At 34.9% G+C, this 8,182-nt stretch overlaps 1 protein-coding gene across 1 annotated transcript in view; it reads left to right on the forward strand.

The window, feature by feature from the left end:
- Positions 1-2,316: 2,316 nt before the first annotated feature.
- The window catches only part of SCN2A (sodium voltage-gated channel alpha subunit 2), a 138,318-nt gene continuing 132,452 nt past the window's right edge, over positions 2,317-8,182 (forward strand). Inside the window, exon 1 of the mRNA XM_021713178.1 lies at positions 2,317-2,545. The gene's annotated coding sequence lies outside the window, so the exon portion shown is untranslated. The remainder of the gene's footprint in view (positions 2,546-8,182) is intronic.

An 8,182-nucleotide genomic window follows, 5' to 3' on the forward strand; every position in this document is an offset into this window, starting at 1 on the left:
CATTATTCGGACAGCTTTTTTATTCCAGCTGCTGTTTTATGAACCAGATTTATAACAGTGACCAAAACAGGCAAACATCTCTGTCTTTATGAAATTTACATTTTCCTTGGAGGAGGCAGACGATAAACAAAATATGAGGTATGTCAGCTAAGTACTTCAGAGAAAAAAAAGCAGAGGAGGGGCTAGATGTGGTATTGGGAGTCAGGGTCAGCCCCACTACAGAGGCAGCTCTGAGCCATGACCAGGTGAGAGAAGTGAGTGGTAGGGACCACGCAAGAGCATTCCAGGCAAAGAGACTGAAAGGTGGACACTTCCTGAGGAGGGGGCATGCCTGCTATGTTTGAGTAACTGGAAGGAAGACAGAATGGGTGGAGTAGATTGAGTGAGGGTAAGAATAGCATCAGATAGATAAAAGGGCTCAGATTAAGCAGAGTATTCCAAGCATTTGGGCAGGCACTGGCTTTATTCTAAGGGAGGTGGGTAGCCACTGGGAAGTTTTGAGAAGAGGTGTGTGTGATACGGCTTAGGGTTTGATAGGACTACTTTAGTTGCTCTGTCACATAATCCCATGGTCCTCAAACTAGGATATTGTATCACTAGGAACATGTGGTGGTATGCCTAGAGGTTCACAAAATTCCAGAACAAGTTAAGCACATCTTCTTTATGGGTAAAATTTACTTTAAGATTATGGGGAAAATAATTACTATGCTAGAAAAACATTTAAGCATTTTATAAATTACTGTAAAATTCCCATGATTTTAAAGTTAAATGTCAATGATATTTCTTGTTTGTGGCTCTCAGGCTTTAAAGTCATCGGAGTTTAAGCTTCAGAAGTGATTTGGTGGAAAATTTGGGAAAATATTATAATTTATGTGTGCTGAGAGTTTATAATAGTATCTTAAGATAGCACAGAAAACATGAGATAAAATAGTTGAATGTATACATTAAAATAATTTGACTGACCAAGTTACTTTTAATTATTTATTTGTGTAGTGTTAATAGCATATTTTCAAAACCATACAAATATATCTTAATGATATTGTATAATTGGAAGTAAGGTAAACTCTAAGGAATTGGGTTTGTTCTTATTTACTTATTAATTGACTCTGCATAAGTAACTGAAGCATGAGCTTTGGCTTTCTTATCGATTTAATAATGAGGACACAATTTCACACTGGTATAATGTATGCAGTAAAACTTTGGCAGGTAGAAAATGAAATAATGTATAAAGAATCCCAAAAAAGTATGACTTGCAATTGTATTTTTAATAAATAGATTCATCAACATTATGGCTTCTGGTGGACATGTATATAAGCATATTTTGGGGATAAAATATTACTTACCTATTTGTATATTAGATGCTATCAATTGTTCTTGCTAATCTAGCACTTTGAAAGTTAAATTTGTAACAACTCTTACAAAGACAATATTTCAGACCAGTTTAAGACACAGAACCCTCGAAGAGTTCTGAAACTGGTTTTCAGCACGACGGACAGCGCTACTGCAGTGGGGAATTAGAGCTAATTTAATACTTGCTCCCAATTTTAAATGGTATTATTAAAAATGGTAGGAAAAAATGCCTATTCTTCTACTTTAACATTTAAAAAATAAACCTGATTATTTTAACAATTTAATTGTGACTCTATTCCCCTGATAAAATAGATTTACACACTATGATGTACTATAATTATAAAATTTTATATAAAATTTAATGTGACATCTTTTGAAATGATTTATACAGCTTGGTTTGACTAAAGATTTTTAGGTTTGTTTTTTAGTCATTTAATTGTCCTGCATGAACTTTAACCTTTCAGCAATGCCCCCAAACAACAATAACAACATAATGTGTTGCAAGTTAACTTCTCTAGTAAAAAAATCTTATGTTTCTTTACAAGCAGATGTCCATTAACAATAAACTTGACAACTAAAACTATTTTGTATGAGGTACATGTTACTTTTTAGATGGTACATAAAGTTAAACAAATCTTAGGATAAGAATTAAATTTTTTATTATGCTATGAAAGCTTGCATTTAGTTTAAACATGAAGTAAATAAATTTAACTAAAAAGTAAAATTACAATTTTTAGTAATTCACATTATAATTCTTTTTAAGTGTCTAGCTTACAATTAATTAAGGTAGTTGATTTCAAATATAGTGGAATTGTGGGTTCTCCACCATTTAATTATACTAACTGCTACATTGCCACAGGAACTTGAATTAAAATGGTTCCGCTTTTGGCCAGGAGATGGAGCTGTCACGTAAGATGCTGCCTTGTATTTATTTATTTATTTATTTCAATTTAGCATGCTGTTTTCTAACAGACAGTGGGTACCATCGAGTGAGTGTCAGAACAGAAAGCTAAGACACAAACAGAGAGGATGCTGTGGTCATCCTTTCTTGTTTTTTCTTCTTTGGTGAGAATTGAACATATGTGAGATTTTTATTTTCTGTTCTAGTAAAAATTCTGAAGAATTGCACTGGAGACTATTATATTCAACACATACATGGATTCTGTGCTATGATTTACAATTCTCTTTATTTCAGGTAAGCCGGCATGATTCTATCTTTAATCTGTCAGTGAATGTTTATCTATGTTAATAACTATATTTAAAATAAGATATATGCTTTGTAAGCTTGTATTCAGATTTAAAGATTCAAAAGGTCTAATTCTAGCTGTTGTGCATTTTAAAATCTTCCTAGGCTGAAATGAGCTCTGACTATGGCATATTGTATTTTAATCTTTCTTTGGCTTGGTAGCCATTAGTGTCCATCTATGGCTGTTTTTTAAAGGTGCAGCTTTCAAAGTGAAGGATGGGTGTTTCTCCCACAAGGGAAATACTGCTCCTTAACGCAGTGAACAAATTGTAGAGATGTAATGAAGCAGATTAACATGGCAGTGGCCCTGCCACAGCCCAGGGCTGCGCCTTCTGATGGCAGCCTCAGAGGCATGCCAGCATCCTGAGCTCAAGGCCTTTTGAACAATTTCTGCTGGTTGTGATAGCACAAGTCGTTTATCCTTTTGTTTTTACCTTTTGGAAATAATATGTCATTTCTCCTACATGAACTAGATTTAAGTAATGTGTTTAATAGACTCGGAATTATAATGTAGACTCTCCTCCACCCCCCAGTATGGATGTGAGGAGTCAACCAAAACAAATTAATTGTTGTGAAAATAGGTTTTTCTTAGATTTTAGTGGATTTGTGGTGATAAGATGTGGCCATTTAAAATAGTTGATATTGTAGAAGATGCTCACATTTTAAATTATTTTAGGCCATGTGACATTAGCTCTTTAGCTGTGCTAAAGAGTAGAATGACTCAGGAGGTGGAAATTGCATGCAACAGACCTGCTTCTCTCTGCTGCTTCTTGTGCTTTCTCTGAAATCATATTTTATCATTATCAGGATAGTAGGAATCAAGATATATAGAAATCCTACATTTAAAAACCACTATTGTCATTTAGATGCATTTAAATAAATGCTTAAATATTTTTAAATGATTTTAGGAAGATTGTTTTTAAATACCTCACGCCCTCCTACTGTGAAACAGCTGTGTGTGTGTGTGTGTGAGAGAGAGAGAGAGAGAGAGATGGTGGAGGTGGCAGGAGGTGGGGATTCTTCAGGATGTTTTTATGTCATTCATTGTTTTCCTATAAAGAGGTAGTTGTGCTGTGTCAGAGGTTGTGAAGGCCAGGGGAAATTATTTTATTAAATGGTGTGGACAAACCAGGAAAAGAAAATCTGCTTTTTAAACAAGCGGAATCTATAGAGAGGTTTCACTTCCACCTAGTTCTATATACATAGAGCTTTTTAGAATAACAGATTTTAAAGCATGTATTCATATTATGATTTAAAGAAAAGCTACTGTGGATGACAGAGTAAGTGGATTTCCCAGAGTCACGTACTAAATTAAAATGAAGTCAGGCTGGAACACTGGTTGACAGTTTTCAATATCTTTCATAGCAATAACACAATTTACTTCATGTGAACATATCCAGATAGCATCTACCAGGTGTACTGATATTCAGTCGTGTGTGTGTGTGTGTGTGTGTGTGTGTGTGTGTGTGTGTGTAGTGTGTATCGGTAAATTTTGTAAGATAAGGCTTATTTTAATGTACAGGTTGCTCAATGGCGTATTATATTCAGTGTTCAATTTTCTTAAGGTTCTTGTTAAAACATCCAAGAAAACAAAGTTAACAAATGTGGAGACTCTCTGCTTCTTAGAATGCTTTTTTTTCACGATTAGATGAGTTATACTCTTCTATCCTATACTCATGATTGACATGGATGGCCAATACTAGCTCACAACACTCTTTTCCTGTAAATATAGATTAGTCTATTGACACATATAAGAATATCACCTCTTCCCTGGCTTCTCTCCCTTTCTCCCTCACTAGGCACAAGCAGTGCCCTATTTCTTCAATATCTTTCAGAAGAGCATTAAAGTATGTCACTTCTACATGTATTATTTACAGAATGTCATGTATCTCCAAAGAACTGTCCATGGTTGAGACTGAGAAATACACAATCACAGAGTATCTCAAGGAGTATAATATGGAAATAAATGTGTACAGATACTTCCCTAGCTCAAAATAAGGGATGAAGAAAGATGAGACAAGGAATGGGACAGTAATATGAACACCTATCTTGTGCCAGGCACTGTGTTACATCTTGGGATCCAGAATAAAACAATAGTGACAATTTTTCGCCACAAGGAGCTCGGGGAATAAGGTTTTAGGAGGATGTGATAGTTAAATTAGATCTTTAAGAGTAAATTGGAGGTGGAGCATGGTGGCTCACACCTGTAATCCCAGCCCTTTCAGAGGTCTAGGTGGAAGGATTGCTTGAGCTCAGGAGTTTGAGACCAGCCTGGACAACATGCTGGACTTTGTCTTTATAAAGAAAAAAAAAAATCAATAAATTAGCCAGGTGTGGTGGTGTGCACCTATAGTCCCAGTTACTCTGGAGACTGAGATGGAAGGATCACCTGGGCCCAGAAGCTCAAGACTACATGATAATGCCACTGCTCCCCTGCCTGCATGACAGAGTGAGACCCTGATTCAAAAAAGAAAAAAAAAAAGAGTGAATTGGATATAAATAAATACAGAAAGTTGCTTACTCCAGGCACACAGTTAAGATAAGCAAATACAAGAAAATGCTGAACTCTATAGTATTGTATAGAGGAAAATTACAAAGAATGGCAAATAATTGAATCTGATTGAAGCCTGTGTTGATGGTATTTTTCCTCTGGGTCAGCAAAATAATGAAAAATAATGAATTTGTCTTTCGAAGTTATGCATTTGACATACTGACACATGCTCACACATAGAGGTCTTCTGTAAGAAGCTGAACATTTTATGTCCATATATCAGATTAGAAGTTAAGACTGAATATATGAATCTGCATGAAGTTGTGGGCAAGAATTAGCATAAATGCACATCAATGGGGAATTGAAGATGAGTGGGGGCATAATCTTAAGTTTGGAGAGTAAAAAGAATCAAGAAAATATATTAGTTAATTGTGGACAAATAATGGGAGAATTTGGAAGAATAACAAACAATGTCATAGGAGGCAAAGCAGATAAAGACTAAAATAAGGATCAGCAACAATAGAAAACCCATAAAGGAGTTGAGTAATAGGAGAATAGGGTAAAACTGGTGGACTTAGTTATTATTATTAGGTAATGAATGAATTTTAAGAGAAGAGATTTATATCGGCAGAGACAGGAGCTCTGACTGACAACTAAATGGGAAATGATAAAAATCTAACAAGTATATTATTATCAGTGAAAAATAAAAGATAATATTTTATAGCTTGAGGAGGAAGGTACTGTGGAGAAATTTGATTTTAGTTAGTATTAGAGAAACATAAGCTCCTTTGTAGAGTGAGAAATTGAGGAAAGAAGAAACACAAATAAATAAATAAAGGTCTTAGAAAAGACAGGTGAAGAAAGGTTCAAGAATTGTTTTTTCTTTGAGATAGGAAGAAAGGGTGGGGGACAATATAGAGCAAAGCTGGTGTAACTCATTTTGGGTAGTCTGTTCTTGGAAATTAAAACCTTGTCTGTAAGATAAACCATCTCTTCTCTTAGATCAGTTGGTTCCTCAGAAAAGGCTATTTGTGCATATGGATTTTCTGAAAGAAATAATTAATCTTCAGTAGCAAAACACTTTCCTGCAGAACATACTTTAGTTACATTTATTTTTGAATTGGACACTAATATTGTTTCACATTAAGCTTACTGTACATACGTCGGTTATCTGTTTCTTATTCAGAATGAATGGTTTAAAAACAGGTTCTAGTTAAAATTTGCATTGGATTAGACCAACATATACCCACATATTATACATATCTACTTTGATTACTACAGATTGGCTTCCCAGCATCTAAGTTAATTATTCAAGCTCCTTCCTTCTTTAACTCCTTCAGTTTCATTAGTACTTTCACCAGGATTTGTGTAGAGAGGAAAAAAAAAAAAAGTCAATGCAAGGAGACTTCCTTTCCTTAAGGGAACTAACCTCCTTTATGAAGCTTTCTACTAGAAGTTTTTTTTTTTTTCCTGCCCTTTCTGTTGGGGTTCCAGAAGCCTCTTGAATCTTTCCTAGAGCCAGTCTCCTCTAGGCATTCTCTTGCATTCACTTGCCACATGGGAAGTCTTGAGGAAGGCCCAGGCATTGTGGAATTTTACATGCACTTTAATGACAACAATGAATAACATTGGCAATAGAATACTGACTACTGAAATGGTATCTGGATGTAGGGAAAGATAACCTACATCAAGAACCTGTGATGAACCTGTTATAAATGAAAAGTAAGAGCTGTTTGCTGATCTCCCAATAATATTTTCATGTTTAGGTAAATCTCCCCCTTAATGAATTTGGCTGAAATTGGAGGAGAATGGAAGCAGAGGTGGTGGTGGACTTTGCAAACCAGAAGTGTAATTTTTCTGGTAATATTCCATTAGACTTTTCAGTTAAGGACTTTATTTGGGAGAGGATGTAATTACTAACTACATTAATAATAAAGATAAATTTCAATAATGTAATATCTTTTTCTTTACTTGTGAAAAGTTTTACAGAAATGGTTTAAGAATCAAGAGTATTTTAATATATTTCATCTATCAGGATGTGTTAAAATAGTTTTGAGGATTAAAAAAACCATAATTTTAGCTAACTTTTTGTTTGAATTTGCTAAAAAATCTTGTAAAATAATCTTAGGAAGCAATCACTCTCAATAAGTGCTTTGAACTGTTTAAATTATTATAGTTTTTCATTATTAAGTCTTTTGTTGATATCTAGGATCAGTTTGGATTATAACATGCATTCAACACGAGCATGTCTTGGTGGCATCAGTGCATAAGTATGCAATTATGTGATTGTGTAATTATGCCCTGCTACATCTTGTGTTGGGTGATATGTGTGGGAGAGTGAAAACAGAATAGCAATATTTCTCAGAACCATAGATGAAGGATAGTGGATGGGTTGGAATATCACAAAAAAAGTAGAGGATCTTGGGATAAAATTATGATAAGAGAAGACTGACACTATCTCCCTTCTCTGAAAAATGGATATCAAATGAAATACCTAAGGTATGAAGCAAGCCACTCAGGGGCAATGGTAATGACATCTCTTTATCAGCTCAGCATTATCTGCTAGGACATTTTCCTCCTCTTCTTTGTCTCCCCTGAATTGAGCAACGGGGCGGGGGGACGGGGAGCATACCAATTGTCAGGCAGCTAGTATATGCCAAGAAGTACTATTTCCTGCCTCAACAGTTCTGAAAGTCAGGAGCCTAGATATGTAGACAGAGTGACTATAAATCTATTATCTAAATCAGGGTGTGGTTAGTTAATGGGAATGCATAGTCACTCCATATCTAAGGGTCAAAAGAGAGGAAAGTTGGAAGAGATCTCTGCCATGTTTTACATTGAACCATTCTACCCAAATAAATTGCCCACGATTTGAGTGCCTAGGTGTTAGAAAGTTAATGAAAAATGGCCTGTTAGATAAAAAGCATTCAGATAAGCTGTTCCATCACAGGCCTTGATAAATCTACCAACTGAAATCTAATGACTCTTACTGAATTCTCAGTAATATCACTAGGAACGATATAACTCTAAAAATTTTGAGCCTGATTTGTGTGCAGAAAAACTGTGAGTAAATTTTTTTTTTTTTTTTTTTTTTG

This window comes from Carlito syrichta, unplaced genomic scaffold, assembly GCF_000164805.1.
Source record: "Carlito syrichta isolate Samal-C Ts95f unplaced genomic scaffold, Tarsius_syrichta-2.0.1 Scaffold304334, whole genome shotgun sequence".
Lineage (NCBI taxonomy): Eukaryota > Metazoa > Chordata > Mammalia > Primates > Tarsiidae > Carlito > Carlito syrichta.